At 34.7% G+C, this 17,471-nt stretch overlaps 2 protein-coding genes across 7 annotated transcripts in view; both read left to right on the top strand.

Moving 5' to 3' along the window:
- Nucleotides 1-8,823, top strand: part of LOC145277481 (uncharacterized) — a 367,340-nt gene extending 358,517 nt beyond the window's left edge. The window contains exon 2 of the mRNA XM_080128855.1: nucleotides 7,343-8,823. The gene's annotated coding sequence lies outside the window, so the exon portion shown is untranslated. The remainder of the gene's footprint in view (nucleotides 1-7,342) is intronic.
- Nucleotides 1-17,471, top strand: part of LOC145277479 (SNF-related serine/threonine-protein kinase-like) — a 307,515-nt gene that overhangs the window by 79,430 nt on the left and 210,614 nt on the right. The window lies entirely within an intron of this gene.

Genomic DNA, 17,471 nt, shown 5'->3' with positions numbered 1-17,471 from the left:
ACATTTGTCATGTGATCAACCAAAGGTTCCATCAATTGCGATTGGACATTGACTCTCGTTGCAAAATGACTGTGCACGTCCACTTTGTTGCGTTACGCTGCTGATGTGGCAATCAATTTCTACCTCCTCGTCTCTGTTGCTCTTCTCTTAATAACCACTTTTACAGACGTTATTTATAAAAAGACACGCCAACAAATGGAATTATGCTTTCAAAACTTTTTTGGAGTTTTATTTGTACTTCAGACTATACAAGTGCATACTCGTAGTGAGATGATTCCAATATTTTTCCCCGATTCAAATACAATTACCAATTCTATTCTAAATTCTTGATTCCGACAGAGTTACTAATTCCGATTCTTCTATTAAAATCTTTAAACATTTAGCTATAGAGATTTTTATTTTCTAAAGATCAATATCTATTTATCATTAGTACCAGCAATGGAAAATAAAGTTTAAAAAATACAAGAATCATTTTGGAATCTGAAATTAGGCATAAGTTTTTCTAATACCAATTCCGATACACCAAAACATTCTAATTTTTTTTCCAATTCCTGATTCAACTTAATCATCATAACACAAGTACGTACTCCCCCTCTCAGAGAAGGAGGGTGTCCTATCTAAAAGCCCAACCACAATCTGGTGATTTAGATGAAAAAAAAAAAAAAAAAAAAAAAACAAACAAAAAACATAAGTTTGTTAATTTGTTTTGTATATAGTTTTTTTTTTTTTTGAGGGGCGGGGGTGCTACCCCATGGATTCCATTCGAAATTCTGTGTAGATTCCCAAGTTTGACAAGATACACCTGAAGAAGGCCAGAGGTTACATCGACTGAAACGTTGTGAAAATAACACTAAAGATCAGAAGAGTAATCCAAAGAATCCAAATAATATGAATAATCAATCGTGATCTCAAAACTTCAAGACCGTAAAAACGAAACGCTATCTTTTCACATTAACGATTCTCTAATTTTTGTACAAATGAGAAATAATCTGTTTTCTTTTATTCACTTTATTGTTGTCATTTCGACTATCCTCTTTATATGTGGTCTGCACAGTAAACATTAAATCTTGGATAGTCATATATCATATACTAGCCTGAGTGCCCGGCGTTACCTGTGTGTTTAGAGGTGTGTTTTGAGTGAAAAAAAAAAAAAGTGGTAGTAGGCAGGCAGGCTCGAACTCGTACTGCCAATGAGGAAAATAACGTGAAAAAAAAGTTACGTCTCTGCCATTGCATCCATTGCCAAACCCGAAGTGGTGAAGGTTTAAATTAAGGCTAGTCAGCCAAAAAGAGGGGACGAATTTTGAAAATATTGGCGAAAAAGTGACCCTCTCCTTGTAGGAAAATGCCTAGTTGAGAGTGAAAGAATAAATGTTCTTAGACAATTTTTCAATATTTGTCGTCCGAAGGGTCAAGCTTCAAAACGATACCGATCTCATGAAAATCCGTCGCCTTTGTCAAAAGTTTTAGGCAGACATACATACATTTAAACAGACATAGTTAATTTATTTACTCTAGACATGGTTACCGAAACTAACCAATATATATTGTTTTTAAAATATAATTATCGACTGACACATGTTTTGTTGTCTACGACTCATCAGAATGGCTGAATCTAGTGAGATAAATAACATACTTTTTTTGTTCTGCTTCATTGGGAATAGACACTCATTTTTATGCTGATTTCAGAAAAGGTTTAGTTTTATTTGTTATACAAACATACAATTGTTTCAACTCATACTGCATATGTTTTTATTATTCTTATCAGTAGGGGCACTCATCAGTGCTAAGAATATACATAAAAACCCAAACAAAAAGTCACGTCAACCTTCTCACAGACACATTCATAATTTTGAAGGTTTTTTTTTTTTTTTGTCCTTTACAGCCTAACATCATACGCACCACCTAAGTCATATGCTACATGCCACCTACATAAGCCAGAATCATCGGTACAAATAGTTTATAAGTTTTACAGTACAATTATTTTAATAAATGTACTAAACTTAGATGTTCATATTTCTAGTGTATTTTTTCTTTCGCATGATCGTATCATTATCTGTTTTAATTCCCTATTGCTCGGCTATGCGTATAAAAATTATTGTCCCCTGTATAAGTGGTATAATATGAAAGTATTTATAGGTCTGGTATTGCACTAGCGAGCTATCTAAATGAGCTTGAGTGTGTGTGTATATATATATATATATATATATATATATATATATATATATATATATATAGCTCACTTGTACTTGTGGTGAGGTTATATTACATACAGGAACTGGATATACAGATGACTCTTCTAAATACTGATAAATAATAACTCGTCTTTATTTAATGATTTTCAAGTACAAAAACATACGATTATTAGCAGGATCAGGGAACTATCTAAAGGTACTCTTTCACCCAACTGCCTGATAATTAAAAGTAATGAAAAACGTGCAAAATGCAATAGCAACAAATACGAATCAATATACTGCAACATGTGGAAATAGTGCACTTCTCGCCAGATGCAACAAGACACGTTAAACAAACACGTGCATGTACGCATAAATACAGCCTAGTTAGGTATTTAATATTCCAGACTCAAGCATCCTATACTGTTGTATTTATATTCTAGCTGTTGTGTTGGTGCAAATTTTTGTGTGGTTATCATGTCAAAGAAAGGTGAGAGGGTAGTGTTTGGGTTCATCCCTCTGGTTATTTGATTTCACAGTTTACCGTAGCCAGGGTTTAAAAAAAAAAATATGAAATGCAAATTATTCTTGTATTCTTTTTTACAACACTAGTTTGGAAGCGTGCGCTGACACAAAATGGTTGATAGCAACACTACATAAAAAAGAAAAAAATATCCAGGAAATTGCAACATTTCCGCCTTTGAAATGTTGATTGAAATACTCTACTCCTATCTTTCTAGTATGATTTTTTTGTGCTTGTTTTAGTGATGCTTTAAATCAGCACATGTCAAATGAAAACATTACTACGTTTACGTGTCATATCAAAAGGAGTATAACTTCTAAAATTTATGAAAAATGATCCAGTAGAAAAATAGTAAGTAAAAATAGAATTTACTGAATTATCAAGTTTTATTGTATGTTTTAATGTGGAAGAGTTGTGCGACCAATTCAGTATTTCCCTTGACTTAAATTAAGGGTTCACCAATTTTAAACAAATTTTGTCAGAATGTGGTTGTGGATGTTTGTTAAAAATACATCTAGCATATCTACTGAATCATTTTTTGTAATGTTTGAAATTTATCCTATTTTGACATGACATGCAAGTACATAATGTTTTCACCTGAAATGCGTTGGTTTAAAACTCTAATCTACACAAGCATCATCTTTTTTTTTTTTAAATCTTCAAAGCAACACTAAAATTTAATCATTTATTATTGGAACGTTATTTGTGCCACTTTATAGAAAATGACAAAAAATTGACACCTGATTAGTGACAAGCTTATTCACAAGATTTCAATGCTATTTCAGGTTAGGATTGCGATTTCATATCATACTCTAAACATTTCTTGAACATCTTATGTGCACATATAGTTGATTTGACAGGTAAAATGAACTGCTTCTTGAAATGCTTGTTAATTGATTTTGTTTTTCTTTGAAAGATTGACAAAATCAATGATATCAGACTCTCTACCCTGCAACTCTACTTATTGGTTAATTTCTATTCTTTTTTAAAAAATGTCTACTAAGAAGGACCTTTTTAAATCTAGAACTGCAGAATGATTTTAGATTTCAATGCATCAAGAGTCTTGAAATCGATGCTTTTTATCTGATATTAACTGTATCAACCTGCTGTTGCCTGGGAGTATTTCTATTTTCACTGTGATTTTTTTAATCACATAAATACTTAGATTTGAAAAAAAATATTTTCTTTGTTTAACTCTTAATTTTATAAATAAGATATTGAGCCAGTGGTGCCAAATCAGCAAACAGGCTGATAGATAGGAAAAGGATGCAGATTCAATGATGGATGTAGCAAAAGGGCAAACTATATAGTGTCAGTCTTGTGTGTGAGAAAAGGGAAGAAGTGAATAATAATCAAGCTCCAAGTAGGATTTTAAAAAATTTCGTTTCGATTTGCATTTTTTTTTTATTTCAATAAATTAGTACTGGTGAATCTTTCTCATTTGAAGGTTCTTGATAAAGTACAGAAATGTATCTGTAATTTGATTAGCCGCACTCTTTCTTTCTCACTGTAACCTCTTTCTCACAGACTTGATGTTGCTAGTTTCATTCTTTTTTATAAATGCAGGGGGAACGATAAGTGTCGCCCTAAAGAAAACAACACTACAGCTTTATTTAATAACTTTTTATTGAATAAAATCAATTCGGGTAACTTGATTATGTAGTAGAGCTGACATCTATTCAATGTAGCCGCCTTCAGCCTCAATCACTGCAATCGATACAGGTCCTGAAATGAGAGCATGCCTTTTTCACAAGTGCTGGCAGGAGCTTGGAAAATACTCGACGGATGGCGGCAATCAATCTGGCTTTGGTGTTGTGAAAGGTCATGTTGGTGATGTTCTCGATGTATGATCAAACGAAGTAGTCAAGTGGGTTCGGGTTGGGGAAGGAGGAGGGCCAGTGAAAGAAGGCTACAAAGTCGTAACACTCCTTCTGAAGCCAAGCCTGGACCTCTTTGGACTTGTGGGCCAGTGCCGGGTCCTGCTGCCACACCTAGGGTCTGACAACGGCCACCTGATTGCACCACACTCTTCAGCACATCCAGGTACACTTTAGCGTTAACTTTAAAGCCGACTTCGAAGATGTGAGGTGGCATGATGTGGCCTTCACTTGAATCCGCACTAAAGACTATAACTGTGGCTGGAAACTTTGAGCTGCACCCTCAAGTGTTGAACCGTCCGGATTTGCATTTTGAGGGTGCTGGCAATGATCCTGTTGTTATAACTTGGATCGATAGAGAGCATTTGTTGTATAGTGGCGCATCTCTGATCTCTATCGTTGAATATTGTCATTTTCAGACATGATAAAAGGCTCCTATCGCTCTTGGGATTTGTACAAAATTGGCCAACTAGTGGATGGTCTGCAACAAAAAAGAAAAGTGGTTTTCATCAAATGGAAATGGAATCATGTCGTCTGTTCTAGGGCAATAATTTCATCATTCTACCCTGTATTATTATGGCATGTGTTCTTCAGAATTGTCTGATCTATTTCTTGCTTCCTTTGTTCTAACTCTTTTGGCTTATTGGTCTACTGTTCTCCATGAATTTGCTGTTTTAATACCTCATTGTAATACAGTTTCTTATTCCAGTAGCTTCAAAGAACTGCAAGGTTGTGGAACTCTTTTTTTTTATATTATTACATTTCCACCCCAAACAAGGCACATTGCCACTTTGATTTAGGGGACTACTATCAGGGGTACTATGTGGGGAGTTGGGCAGCAAGATGTTGGTTCACGTTACACTTGAACTTCTGCATGTCAGTACAGTTGGGGAAGCAGGAACCCGGAAGGAAATTCCAAAGTCTAGTGGTTCTGGGGAAGAAACTACTGGAGTAGAAGGCCCTCTTACATCTAGGGATCTCAACTGTGAAGGGGTGGGATTTTGCTGCTTGTTGTGTTTGTCGAAGGTATTTACGTTGAGGGGGGTACAAGTGCTTGCAGTTCGTTGGAGCATTCACTGTTAAAGTACTTGTAGAACAGGCAGAAGGATGCTACATTTTGTCGATGGGACAGAGGCTGAAGCTTAGATGACAGTTCAGGACCTATCAGGTTGGTGACTCTTTTGAATCTTGTCTAGGAGTGAGAGACTAGTAGCCGATGCACCAGCCCAAATATGACAACAATACTCCATACATGGGCGAATGATGGACTTATAGAGGTATAGGATACTTTCGGGTGTTAGTAGTTTTCTAGCAAGGTAGAGAGAACCTACGTTTTTCATAGCGGTCCTGGTAATGCTCTCAATGTAATTGTTCCAACTCATGTTTCCTGTGAACGTTAGGTTGAGGAGTTTAAAAGATGTACTTTCAGATAAAGAGTCTTTGGCCATTGCTATTGGTGTTAGAGAAGGTTTCTTGTAGTTATTGAAGGAAACAAGTTTAGTCTTGGCAGCATTGAACGTGACCATCCATTTTTGTCCCCATTCCACTACAGATTGGAGGTCATCCTCTAGTGTTTCTGCCATTTCTTTCTTCCTGCTCATTGTTTTCCTCATCTATAGCCTTAGTCTTTTCAAAATTAAAGTCAATAGATCTCTACTGTGTTTTTGATAATCATTTGTTCTTGTCAGTTCCTTACATCAAGTGGTTTCATACCTTTTTCTGAGCGATTTCCATAAAAAAGTCAAATCTATAGAGAAGTGTGTGTATGCACCTTAAATATATTAATGGATTATCGTTTGTTAAATCGCTTGCTTTGTTTTTATTTTTTTATAAGTTATTATGGCATGGAACAATGAACTACAATAAGAAGAGATGAGTTAAGGAATGGAAATGGGAACTTTTACCAGAAATAATAATTCATTTAGATAATGACACTCGTGTATCTGTTTTGTGAATATAACTTTGAATTTTTACACACTGAATTTTTAATTATAAAGATTTTTAAAAATATTAATTAATTGACCGTTTCATACCCTCGAAAAAGTTTCAGCAAAAACCTAACAGCCAGCCATGGTTCTCTCCAGAATGTGCTGCTGCCATTGCGCACAGAAATCACTTTTTCCACTGTTTCCAACGTAATAGATGTATGAAAACTAAAGCCGCTTTCAGGACTGCCAGCAACCATTGTAAGAAAGTAATAAAGAATGCAAGAGAGTTGTATGCTCAATCTGTTAAGTCCAAAGTAGCTGAGCAGCGGCTTGGTTCCCACCAGTTTTGGCAAATAGCAAACAGAATCCTGAACAGAAGTGTGTGCTCCATCCAAACTATTATCAATTGACCTGAGGTAATCTCGTCAGCATCAGACAAAGCCAAACTCTTTGTCAAGAACTTTGCAGCTAATTCTACCCTTTGCGACCAAGGCCGCCAACCCCCAATATTTCCTCCTGTATCAGAAAACACGCTATGTGATATACGTATATCTGTACGTGATGTTGCCAAGCTAATCAAAAACCTTGATTCCAGTAAAGCAACTGGCCCTGACGGTATTCCAATTATAGTACTCAAAAAACTTCAACCTGAACTAGCGCCCATACTTACAAAACTGTTTAAACGTTGTCTTAAGGAGAATAGTTTCCCATCTCCCTGGAAAATCTCATCAGTATGCCCTGTATTTAAGAATTCAGGTGATCGCTCATCCCCCTCTCAGTACAGGCCAATAAGTCTCCTGTGCGTCATGAGTAAGTTGCTGGAATCTGTGTTAAATACAGAAGTAATCAACCATCTCAACAAAAATAACCTTCTTAGTGACACTCAATATGGTTTCCGTTCTGCTAGATCTACAGCAGATGTGCTTACAGTTATATCTCATAGGATTAGCAAATCTCTCGACGGAGGCAACCTTTCTAGGGCAATTGCTCTTGACATATCTAAGGCCTTTGATAGGGTATGGCATAAAGGTTTACTTCATAAGATCTCTAGCTATGGTATAGCTGGAAATGTCTTCTCAATTATTAAATCATTTCTTTCTGATAGGTTCATAAGAGTAGTAGTTGAAGGGCAAAAATCAGAAGCTCACAGTATTAATGCCGGTGTCCCTCAGGGGTCCATCCTGGGCCCAACTCTTTTCCTGATCTACATTAATGCTCTTCCAAATCACATCCTTACATCATTTGTAGACATTTATGCTGACGACACTACCATTTATGGTAGCACATCTAAGACAGTAAACGACCAAGTTCTCTCCAATTCTCTCTCCTCTGATCTTGAGCACGTAGTACAATGGGGTAAGGAGTGGCTGGTTACATTTAATGCATCTAAAACCAAGCTTCTCTCTTTACATCATCAACATTCTGATCCACATCTGGCATCAATTGAAATGAATGGCTCTCGCCTTCAGGAGGCCTCAAGTTTTGACAAACTTCTGGGCTTGATCATTACTCCTGATCTTAAATGGAACACGTACATCAAATCTGTTGCCAAGGCCGCTAGAAAAATGGCGGGATCTTTCTATCGATCCGGTAGATATCTCACTGCTGATGCAATTCTCTATCTATATAAGAGCCAGGTACGTCCAAGGATGGAATACTGTTGCCACATCTGGGCAGGAGCTGCTAGAAAGGACTTGTCCTGCCTTGATAGAGTTCAAAATAGACTTCGTAGCCTCATAGGAGATGTCCTTTACTCTTCCTTGCAACCTCTATCTCACAGAAGAGATGTTGCGAGTTTGTCTCTGATGTATCGTTATTTTCATGGAAAGTGTTCGACTGAGCTTCAATCTATGGTCCCCCCCCTTGCCAAACTTTCACAAGAAACACTCGTCTAGCTGTAAACACTATCAATAATTCCCTCCACTCTTTATCTGTGCCTAAACCTAAACGTAGATTCCATGAACAAAGCTTCTTTCTTAGAACTGCACGCCTGTGGAATTGTCTTCCGTTTTCCTGCTTTCCGGCTGACTACAATATGGTTGTGTTCAAGTCTAACGTAAATAAATTCTTGATGAGCCGTTCCATATAAGTTATCAAATTTACCAAATTTTCATTACTAATGATTACTATATTGTCCAATTTCTACTGTACACTTTTAACCCTTATCCTTGAGTGGCCTCTTGGCCTTGATAATGTGGTTTCATTACTAATGATTACTATATTGTCCAATTTCTACGATACACTATTTTACCCTTATCCTTGAGTGGCCTCTTGGCCTTGATAATGTGGTGATGCCTATGTAAAAAAAAAAAAAAAAAAAATTCATAAGGACTTGTGGCAGACTGGATAAAGTACCTGGTAAAATTCAATTGTAAATTAAACCCTTCCAGAGGTTGAAGGTCTAATCCTCAGTGTGGTCAACACGAAAAATATAAATATGAATTAATTCTATCCAGTCATGACTGACGGGACAAGAACATGCTACCTCCGTGGATTAAATAAAGGTTTCTGTTCAAAATTCCATGCAGATTTCCATAGTTTCGCAAGATAGACCTGAAGAAAGTCAGAGGTTACATCGACCGAAACGTGACAAATAATACTAAAGATGAGAACAGTATTCCAACGAACCCAAGTAATATATATTAATCAAGTAAATAAAATAGCAGAAAACGAAAACTTAAGTTTTGAGACATTTTGTTGAACAAAGATGGCGGCGTAGTTCAGATCAGTAACCAAGATGGCGGCCAAGAATCAAATGTGGTGCGTGGCGTAGTTAACCTGTTAAATTCTGAGATATTGTGTTGAACAAAGATGGCGGCGTAGTTCAGATCAGTAACCAAGATGGCGGCGTAGTTCAGATCAGTAACCAAGATGGCGGCCAAGAATTAAATGCGGTCCGTGACGTAGTAAACGGCGAACTGATTGAATCCAAAATTTGACAATTTTTATAATAATTTTGGGACGTTTTCATTGGTTGTTTAGCACAGCCGTTAGTTATAAAAATGATTGGCGAATCCATTCGTCTCCTACCCCCATTAGGAGTCAAAAACATTTACCCCCCCCCCCTTTTTTAGATATAATGGAAAAATCCTTTCGGATTCAATTTTGGTTTCACTTGAGAAAAGGAAAGAAAAATAAATAAATAAAAAAATAAATGAACAAAGAAAAATAAACCAATAAAATAATTGTTGTTTTTTTTTTTTTCTGGTTTTGGGGGAATTTGTCTTTATTCTCATTAGTCAAAAAGAATTATTAATATATTGGTATAATGAAGAAGCCATTTTTTTTTTTTTTTTGATACATATAAAAATAAACACTTTTCAAATATATATAAACATACAAATAGAATACTTTTCAAATACATAAACATATGCACAAAAATTCACAAATATACATTTTTTGTTTTAACAAATGTCCCCCCCCCCCCATAAAAAAAAAAAGATACAAAAAGAACTATTTGACAAATAGGAAGTTTACAAAAGGGTTTTAACAAGTGGCTTTTTTTTTTTTTTTTTTTTTTTTAAACAAAATCTGGAAACATTATGTTAGGTATTAGTTGGTTAATTTGGTTAGTAAGGTAGAAATGGTTGCAGTTTAACGTTGTGCCCGGGACAATTTACAAATTTTATTTTTTTTTATTTTTTATTTTTTTTGGGTGTGATTTTGACTGTTCATGCTTCTCCTTTTGGGTTTCTGAAAAGAGATTTATTCATAATTAGATTCCAAAAAGGTCGGTTATAAAATGTCTTAATTTTATTCTTTTTATAGGTTTAGTGAAAATGTCGGCTATATTATTCTAAGTAAGAGTAATAGATTTTTTCCTTATTTCATCCCTTATAAAATGATATCAATATGCTTAGACCTTTGATGAATCGAATTATTTGCTAATAAGATACTTCTCTGATTATCACAATGAATTACTATAGGTTTTTTACTTAGATCTGGTTTTAAAATAGATTTTAGAAGGGTGTTCAGAAAAATTGTCTCCTGCGCGGAATGAGTAAGAGCCAAATATTCTGCTTCACAAGTAGAAAGGGCAACAATTTGTTGCTTTTTAGTTTTCCAAGAGATCATAGGTCCATTCTTTGACAGTCTAAAACAATACCCCACTACTCTTTCTATCCTCAGAGTTAGCTCAATCTGAATCCGAAAAGCCTTCTAAATTTAGAGGATATGTAGATTTTTTAAATCTTAAAGATTGTTCCTTGGTTTCTTTTAGGTAACGAAGGATTTGTTTTGCACGATTAAGGTCTTTAATTGTCGGTTTCGATAAGTTTTGAGATAGCTTTGTTACAGTGTAACGTGTGTCAGGCCTTGTTGCGGTCATCAAGTAGATGAGGCTCCCTACCATTTCCCTGTATATTCGGTTATCTATGAATTTTGTTTCGGTCCCTATATTTTTATTTATGTCCATTTTGACGGGAGTTGAACACGGTTTACAATCTTGCATTCCGAACTTGAGCAGAATTTTTTCAATGTATCGTGATTGGTTCATAGTTATAGTTTCATTTTAACAGGTAAATTTTATACCGAGGAACCATGACAGTCGTCCAAGATCGGCCATTTTAAATTTTTTATTCAATTCATTTTTAACATCTTTTAAAGTGTTGTCACAGTTTGAGGCGAGTAATATATTGTCAATCCAAAAAACCAAAATCAACAATTTATTACCTACATTTTTGGTATACATGCACGCGTCTATGGGACATTGTTTGAATTTCTGTTCTATTAAATAATTATGGGGTGTTAAATTCCAATTGTGTGCACTTTGTTTTAGTCCATATAACGATTTAATTTCCACACCCAATTTTTATTTTTCATTTTAAATCCCTCTGGAGGGTAAATGTAGACTTCAGTCAATCGGAGCATTTAAATAAGCATTTTTTACATCCATTTGATGTATTTTTTAAATTGTATTGAGTGGCAAGTTGTAATAAAATTCTAATTGTCGTTAAATTTGTCGTTGGTGAAAATGTTGCAAAATATTCCACTCCAGAAACTTGTGAGAAACTTTTTTCCACAAATCTTGCTTTAAAAGTTTCACTGCCAGAAGCTGTGATTTGTTTTGGAAAAAACCCAGCGTGAATAAATTATATTTTTATCTGTTGGTTTTGCCACTATTTCGTATGTGTTATTTTCAGATAAAGCTTTCAATTCGGATACCATAGCTTGTTCCCATTCTTGGTGATTTTGGGAATTAATCGCCTCATTATAACTTTCCGGTGTGCTGTTCAACGAATAACAGTAATCCACGGCGTAATCTTGTATCTTTTCAATTTGTAAGAAGTCTGACCTTTTTCGCTCCCTTATTGGGTATCGACGTGTCTGGTTACTATTTTCGTCAGAAGTACTGTAATTGTCGTCGTTATTAATATTTTCATTGTGATCGATTAAGATGCTAGGTAATATTTCACGTTTTTTATCCACTGGATCGCCATTTTTTAAAATTTAATGTATCGTTGAATTTTACACATCTAACCCTTTTTATGGCATTTTGAGCTGCGAAGTAGATTAAGTATGCTGGGCTATTTTTATCGTAACTTACGAAAGTACCTTTTTCGCTTTTAGTATTTAGTTTACTGGTGTTTTCTATAAATGCAAAACAATCAGAACCAAATAGATGCATTCTGTTCATTTTAGGTTTTACACCGCAAAACGCTTCATACGGCATTTTTCCTAGCCTCTTATTGAACGATCTATTTCTGATATATGCTGCTGCCATTAAAGCGTATGTCCATGAACTATGCGCTAATTTCGATTCGATAAGTAGGCATCTTGTCATCTTGAAAAGGGTTTTAAGCTGTGCCATTTTGGAAGGGGAATACGGCACCGATTTCTCGTGTTTAATACGGTGGTTAATTAATAGAAGTTCAAAGTCTTTACTAGTAAATTCAGTCCCATTGTCTGAGCGAATACATTTTACTGAACCGTACGGGGCAACATCAGCTAAATATTTCTTAGTGGCGAGGATAGTGTCGGATTTGTTTTTTAGAAAATAAACCATAATTAAACCGGAAAAAGCATCAATAAAGTTCAAAACGTACCTTAGATTGTTTCTCCCCATCGGGCTGATCAGACCTGCTAAGTCACAATGCACTAGTGAGAAAATTTTCGTAGCTTTTTTGTCTAGCGTTTGGCTTATATCTTGTCATTTTCCCCTGTCCACACACATCACAATTTGGGAGATCGTTTGAAGGTATTATTTTCATGCCTTCGACTACATTTGGTAATTTTTTAATATCAGCTGTATTACAGTGTCCTAGAATTTTATGCCAAGTTTCCAAGTCGTGACAGGCAGTTTTTGAGGGAACCATACTTTTCAAATAATATAGTCGGCCATTTTCTTTAATGTCGAATACAGTTCCATTGGGGTATATCAATTTTGATGTATTTTGGCCAAATTGTATATTCGCGCCTTGTTTAATTGCAGCCTGCACGGAAAATATGTCTTGCTTAAATGTAGGTATGAACAGAGCATTTTTTAGAATACAGTTACAGATTTCGCCTTTATTATTTTTTAGGGATATTTTAGCATCGCCTCTTTTCAAGACTATATCATTTATTTGACTACCGTCGGCAAGTTTGACAAAATAACTTTGAGGATTAAAGTTTGAATCAAAATTAATAAAATCAGATTCCTTGGTGGTAACGTGCGCTGTAGCACCACAGTCTACAAGGAGATTTTTACCGTTTGTGGTATTGTCAAAGTTACATGTGAATAGAAATGTATGTTCTTCCTCAAAGTTCTCAACGGAGTCCATTTTAGAGCGTTTATATCGACATTGGAAACTTTTGTGGTTGGGTCGTCCACAATTATAGCAGATAATTTTATTCTTTTTCTTTTGGGGAATACGTTGCGGTGAGTTGCGTAATTTGGTTGTGTCTGCTTTCGAGAAGCATTTTTGAACTTCATAATATTGCTGGAGTTATTATTGTCCATGAGCATACGATTAGTCTCTTAGTAACTGCGCAATGCCACTTTAAATTCGCTGAAATTTAGTGGTTTGTCTTTCTGAGTTATAACAGTTGTAAATGGTTTAAAATCGGCTGGAGGTCCCTTGAGGGTCATTGATATCAACAAGCTATCGCTTATTATTTCACCTGAGAGTTTTCAGGCATTGGTGGTTGTTTCTGCCCTTATAACGTAGTCGGTAATCGTTTCATCCTCGTTACGTTTCAGAGACGTTAATTCTGTATATAGGGATATTATTTTCGGTTTCCCTTTTGATAAATAATGTTCTCCTAATATGTTCAATGCTTAACTCCCATCATCCAATGTGTGTCTTATAATCAGAGACAGACTTCTGTCGTCTAAACATTGAATCAGTTCTGCAAAAACAGTCGCGTTCTTTTCGAGAAATTCGGGGTCGTTTGGATTCTCTGTTGGAGATTGTATGACTTTGTGTAGTTTTCAAATCCTTAGATATCCCAGAAATTTTACCTGTCACAATTCTAATTTAGATTCTGATCCGTCAAAGAAAAGAAAAGTTTTATTTACTGCGAGTCTGTTCACTTCTTTTTTTATACGAAAAAGCTTAATGCACATGCAGCGATCGAAAAATCTTGAATATTTATCTTTTGAAAGTCAGGCAAATTAAATAGACAGCCGACCCCAGTTGTTAACTCGTAGATATTATCATTTAGGCATGATATAAAAAGTTTTAAGAAGTGAGTTCATCGATCACTTCTCAGAAAAAAGCCTTTCTTGGACATACACAAAAAGCGAACATACATGTACACATTTTTGCTTTTATATTTATAGATGGCTAATTTTTAACATTGCTATTTAAATAGCGCAATAACATAGATGCATAAACACCATCTGAATTTTGAGTCTCTTTTAAGAACCTAATTTAACTCTGACTATTGTGAAACTTGCTCCCTTAAATCAGAGATTAGGTATCAGTGGAAAAATATCCAACTCTTAAGGGGTTATAAAAAAACAACCGTGGCTCCCAAATCCCTGCAAAAAATTGCTGACACAGACTTCCCATGTGTGTTTACAACGTTCAATAAATTTTATTTTAATATTCATCTTGAATTGAGTGCAGGCTAATGACGGCAGGTTGATCTTAATCATTTGCATCATTTTTCCCCTTTTTCATTTAGATTTTTTCTCTTTACTTTGAAAAATTGCATTTTTAATTGCCTTGCCATTAGCAAGTATAAAAAACATTTTTTAATCAATAAAAGTAATTTATCTCTTGATTTAAAAAAAAAAAAAATTAAAAAGAAATGAACAAAAGTATATATATAAAAAAAAAGGCATTTATTTTCATTAATGAATGCCTAGTTTTTACGAAAGTATTCAATCATCAATCAGTATTTCCATTGGATGTCAACCAAATAATCCAAGATATTTGGATTCACAACCTTATTAATAATCCAAATACCGGAGAAAAGTGTTTAGCAATTTAATATTACTACTATGATAATTATCTTATTTTATGTGAGGAATTTATAACAAATACTCGTCCTGCTACAACAACCATCTTCCATCACTCTGTGTGCCTAAAACTAAATGAAAATTCCATGAACTGTCAGTCTGTAGAACTCGATACCATGGGGCTGCTTCCTAGCTGACTATAACATGGTAGTTTTCAAATCTAATATAAGTTCTTGTTGAGCCATCTCATAAATAAACCCTACCCAATTTTCACTATTACTGATCAGCACTATGTTGACTCATTGTCTAGCTAACACTCCAAAATCCTGATATTAGAGTGGCCTTTGAGCCTTGGTAAACAGTGAGTCCAGAGTTCAAAAAGAAAAAAACAAACAAAAAAATACACTTGCATAAAATAGAATTTGTTCTTATTTGAAAGTAAAATATTGAGCACTGTAGGTTTTTAACAATTGGGAAGAAAATGATTATGTTGACCTCATAATGAGTCTTAGTGATGTTGAAAAGTTTTTGATATAGAGTCCCATGATTCACAAACGATCATTTAAGTGAAATGAGTTGCAACTAATCTTCTATCTATTATATAAAGGAAAGTCGTGTGTGTGTTTGTATGTCTGCTAAAAACTTTTGTCATCCACATCCGACCGGGTTGAAAATGGTACTGTCTAAATGAGCAATGCCCCGGATGCATAATATGTGAAAATTAGAAAAAAAGATTAATTCTATGGCAGTCAACTGGACCACTTTTTGCAAGGGGGGGGGGCTTTTTGCATTGCTTTTTTCACAAGTCACGCACGCGAATCAAACTGAAACTATGTTTAAAAAGCTTACTTTGCAACGTCATGATGTCATAAGCACTCGTGGCCATATATGGGCAAAATAGTTTTCCGTGAGTTTTTGCCTTCCCCTCTTTCACGTTTCACGTTCGAGCCCGATACAGTGGCTCATTTTTTTTTCTTTTTTCGGTTGCACAGGAACTCACTGTTATTTTGATTGAAAGAAAAGTTATTTGGATTCATTTATTTTGATTATATTTTTGTGTGTGTGTGTGGAGGGGAGGGGGGGTCCAGCGCACGGGCAGCAAAAAGTGTTCAATATCCGTAGAATAGCTTCTCTTCATATCCCTTCTGTTGAAATATCTAGTGGGGAGGTTGTCATATACTTTTTTTGGGCGATTACATTTTTGTGTTTTTATCCGGTATTTTATTTTTAAATTAGTGTGAGGGTATCGATCAAAGTGCTCTATATCCTTTATAGCAGGTGTGTCCAAACTGAAGTTCGTCCATCCTGGCAACACCGGGTATTCATACTAGTTCTTTATAAAGAAATAATGCGCACAGTATAAAAAAATATATGTGTTGTTGCTGTAGTTTAATGCAGAGACAGGCAAAATGGTGAAACGTGTAATTATAATTATGTACTGAGTGAAATTTTAAATATATTAAAAAAACAAAGACAAATTATTTCCTGTCGAAATGCATCAAGATTTTCACACTTTATAATTATTGGAGTATCCATTGCTGACTGAAATTAGCCTTTTAAGATGCTTTTTCTGTTTTATGATGGTTTCATTAGAAAACACCTCAAATGCATATACATCTGACTCTTTATAAGTAAAATAATACATATATATGTGTTGAGATGATTAATCGGAACTTTTTGGGGAATCTGTATCGGAATCAGAAAAAAATTGTGCTTATTTTCCAGTTCTTTTACTGATCTTTATTTTAAATTTTTTTTCAAACAAAATCTTTCACTGTCGATAGTAATGTTTTATGTTGTAAATATTTACTGATTTTAAACAATCAGTAAAACTAAAATTTATTGATTTTTTTTTTTTTTTTTCCCCATCAAATGTATTTTTACATTTGAGAAAATATTTATACATTTAATGTGTTTTTACTGTAATTGGGGAGGAGGAGGGGGGAGATAATAATTTTATAGTCAACTATTTTGAGATTTATGAAGAATCAGAATTGGTAATTGTATCGGAATTGGGAATTAGTATGGAATCGGTAATTGTATTGGAATCGGGGAAAACTATTGGAATTGCCCCATCACTAGTGTGTGTCTGTGTTTTAAGATTAATGCATTTACAGCTTGCAATTTGAAAAATCGATCTTGCTCTTGTCTTTATCTCTGATTTTGAGGAAACAAGCACTGAATTTTGGACAGAAATCTCATTTTATACCAAATGTTTGGAATAAGGACTTGTGAGCTATAACATATTTGTATTTAAAATCCAGTGTCAACAGGTTCCTGTTATATACTATCCGATCTCATATTACATATTTTCCGATCCTATATTATATACTATCCCCAAAGATTTGTCATATACTATCCACATAAGCAAACAAACTTAGTTCATTCATCATTCTCAATCATGCCATGCAGTTCTTCATTATTTAACTACTCGTCATTCCACCTCATTAACCCTTATTCTCAAGTGGCTTTCAATCTTGATAAGTAGTAAAAAATAAATAATGCTTGAAATAAAATTACTGAATGGAAAATTTCCGAATTCACAATATCAAGAATGAAGTCAAAGAATGTCTTCTCAGATCC

This window comes from Euprymna scolopes, chromosome 6, assembly GCF_053919585.1.
Source record: "Euprymna scolopes isolate OS-2025 chromosome 6, ASM5391958v1, whole genome shotgun sequence".
NCBI classification, from domain to species: Eukaryota; Metazoa; Mollusca; class Cephalopoda; order Sepiida; family Sepiolidae; genus Euprymna; species Euprymna scolopes.
The sequence above is the reverse complement of the archived record's forward strand: the minus strand, read 5'-3'. Positions and strand labels throughout refer to the sequence as shown.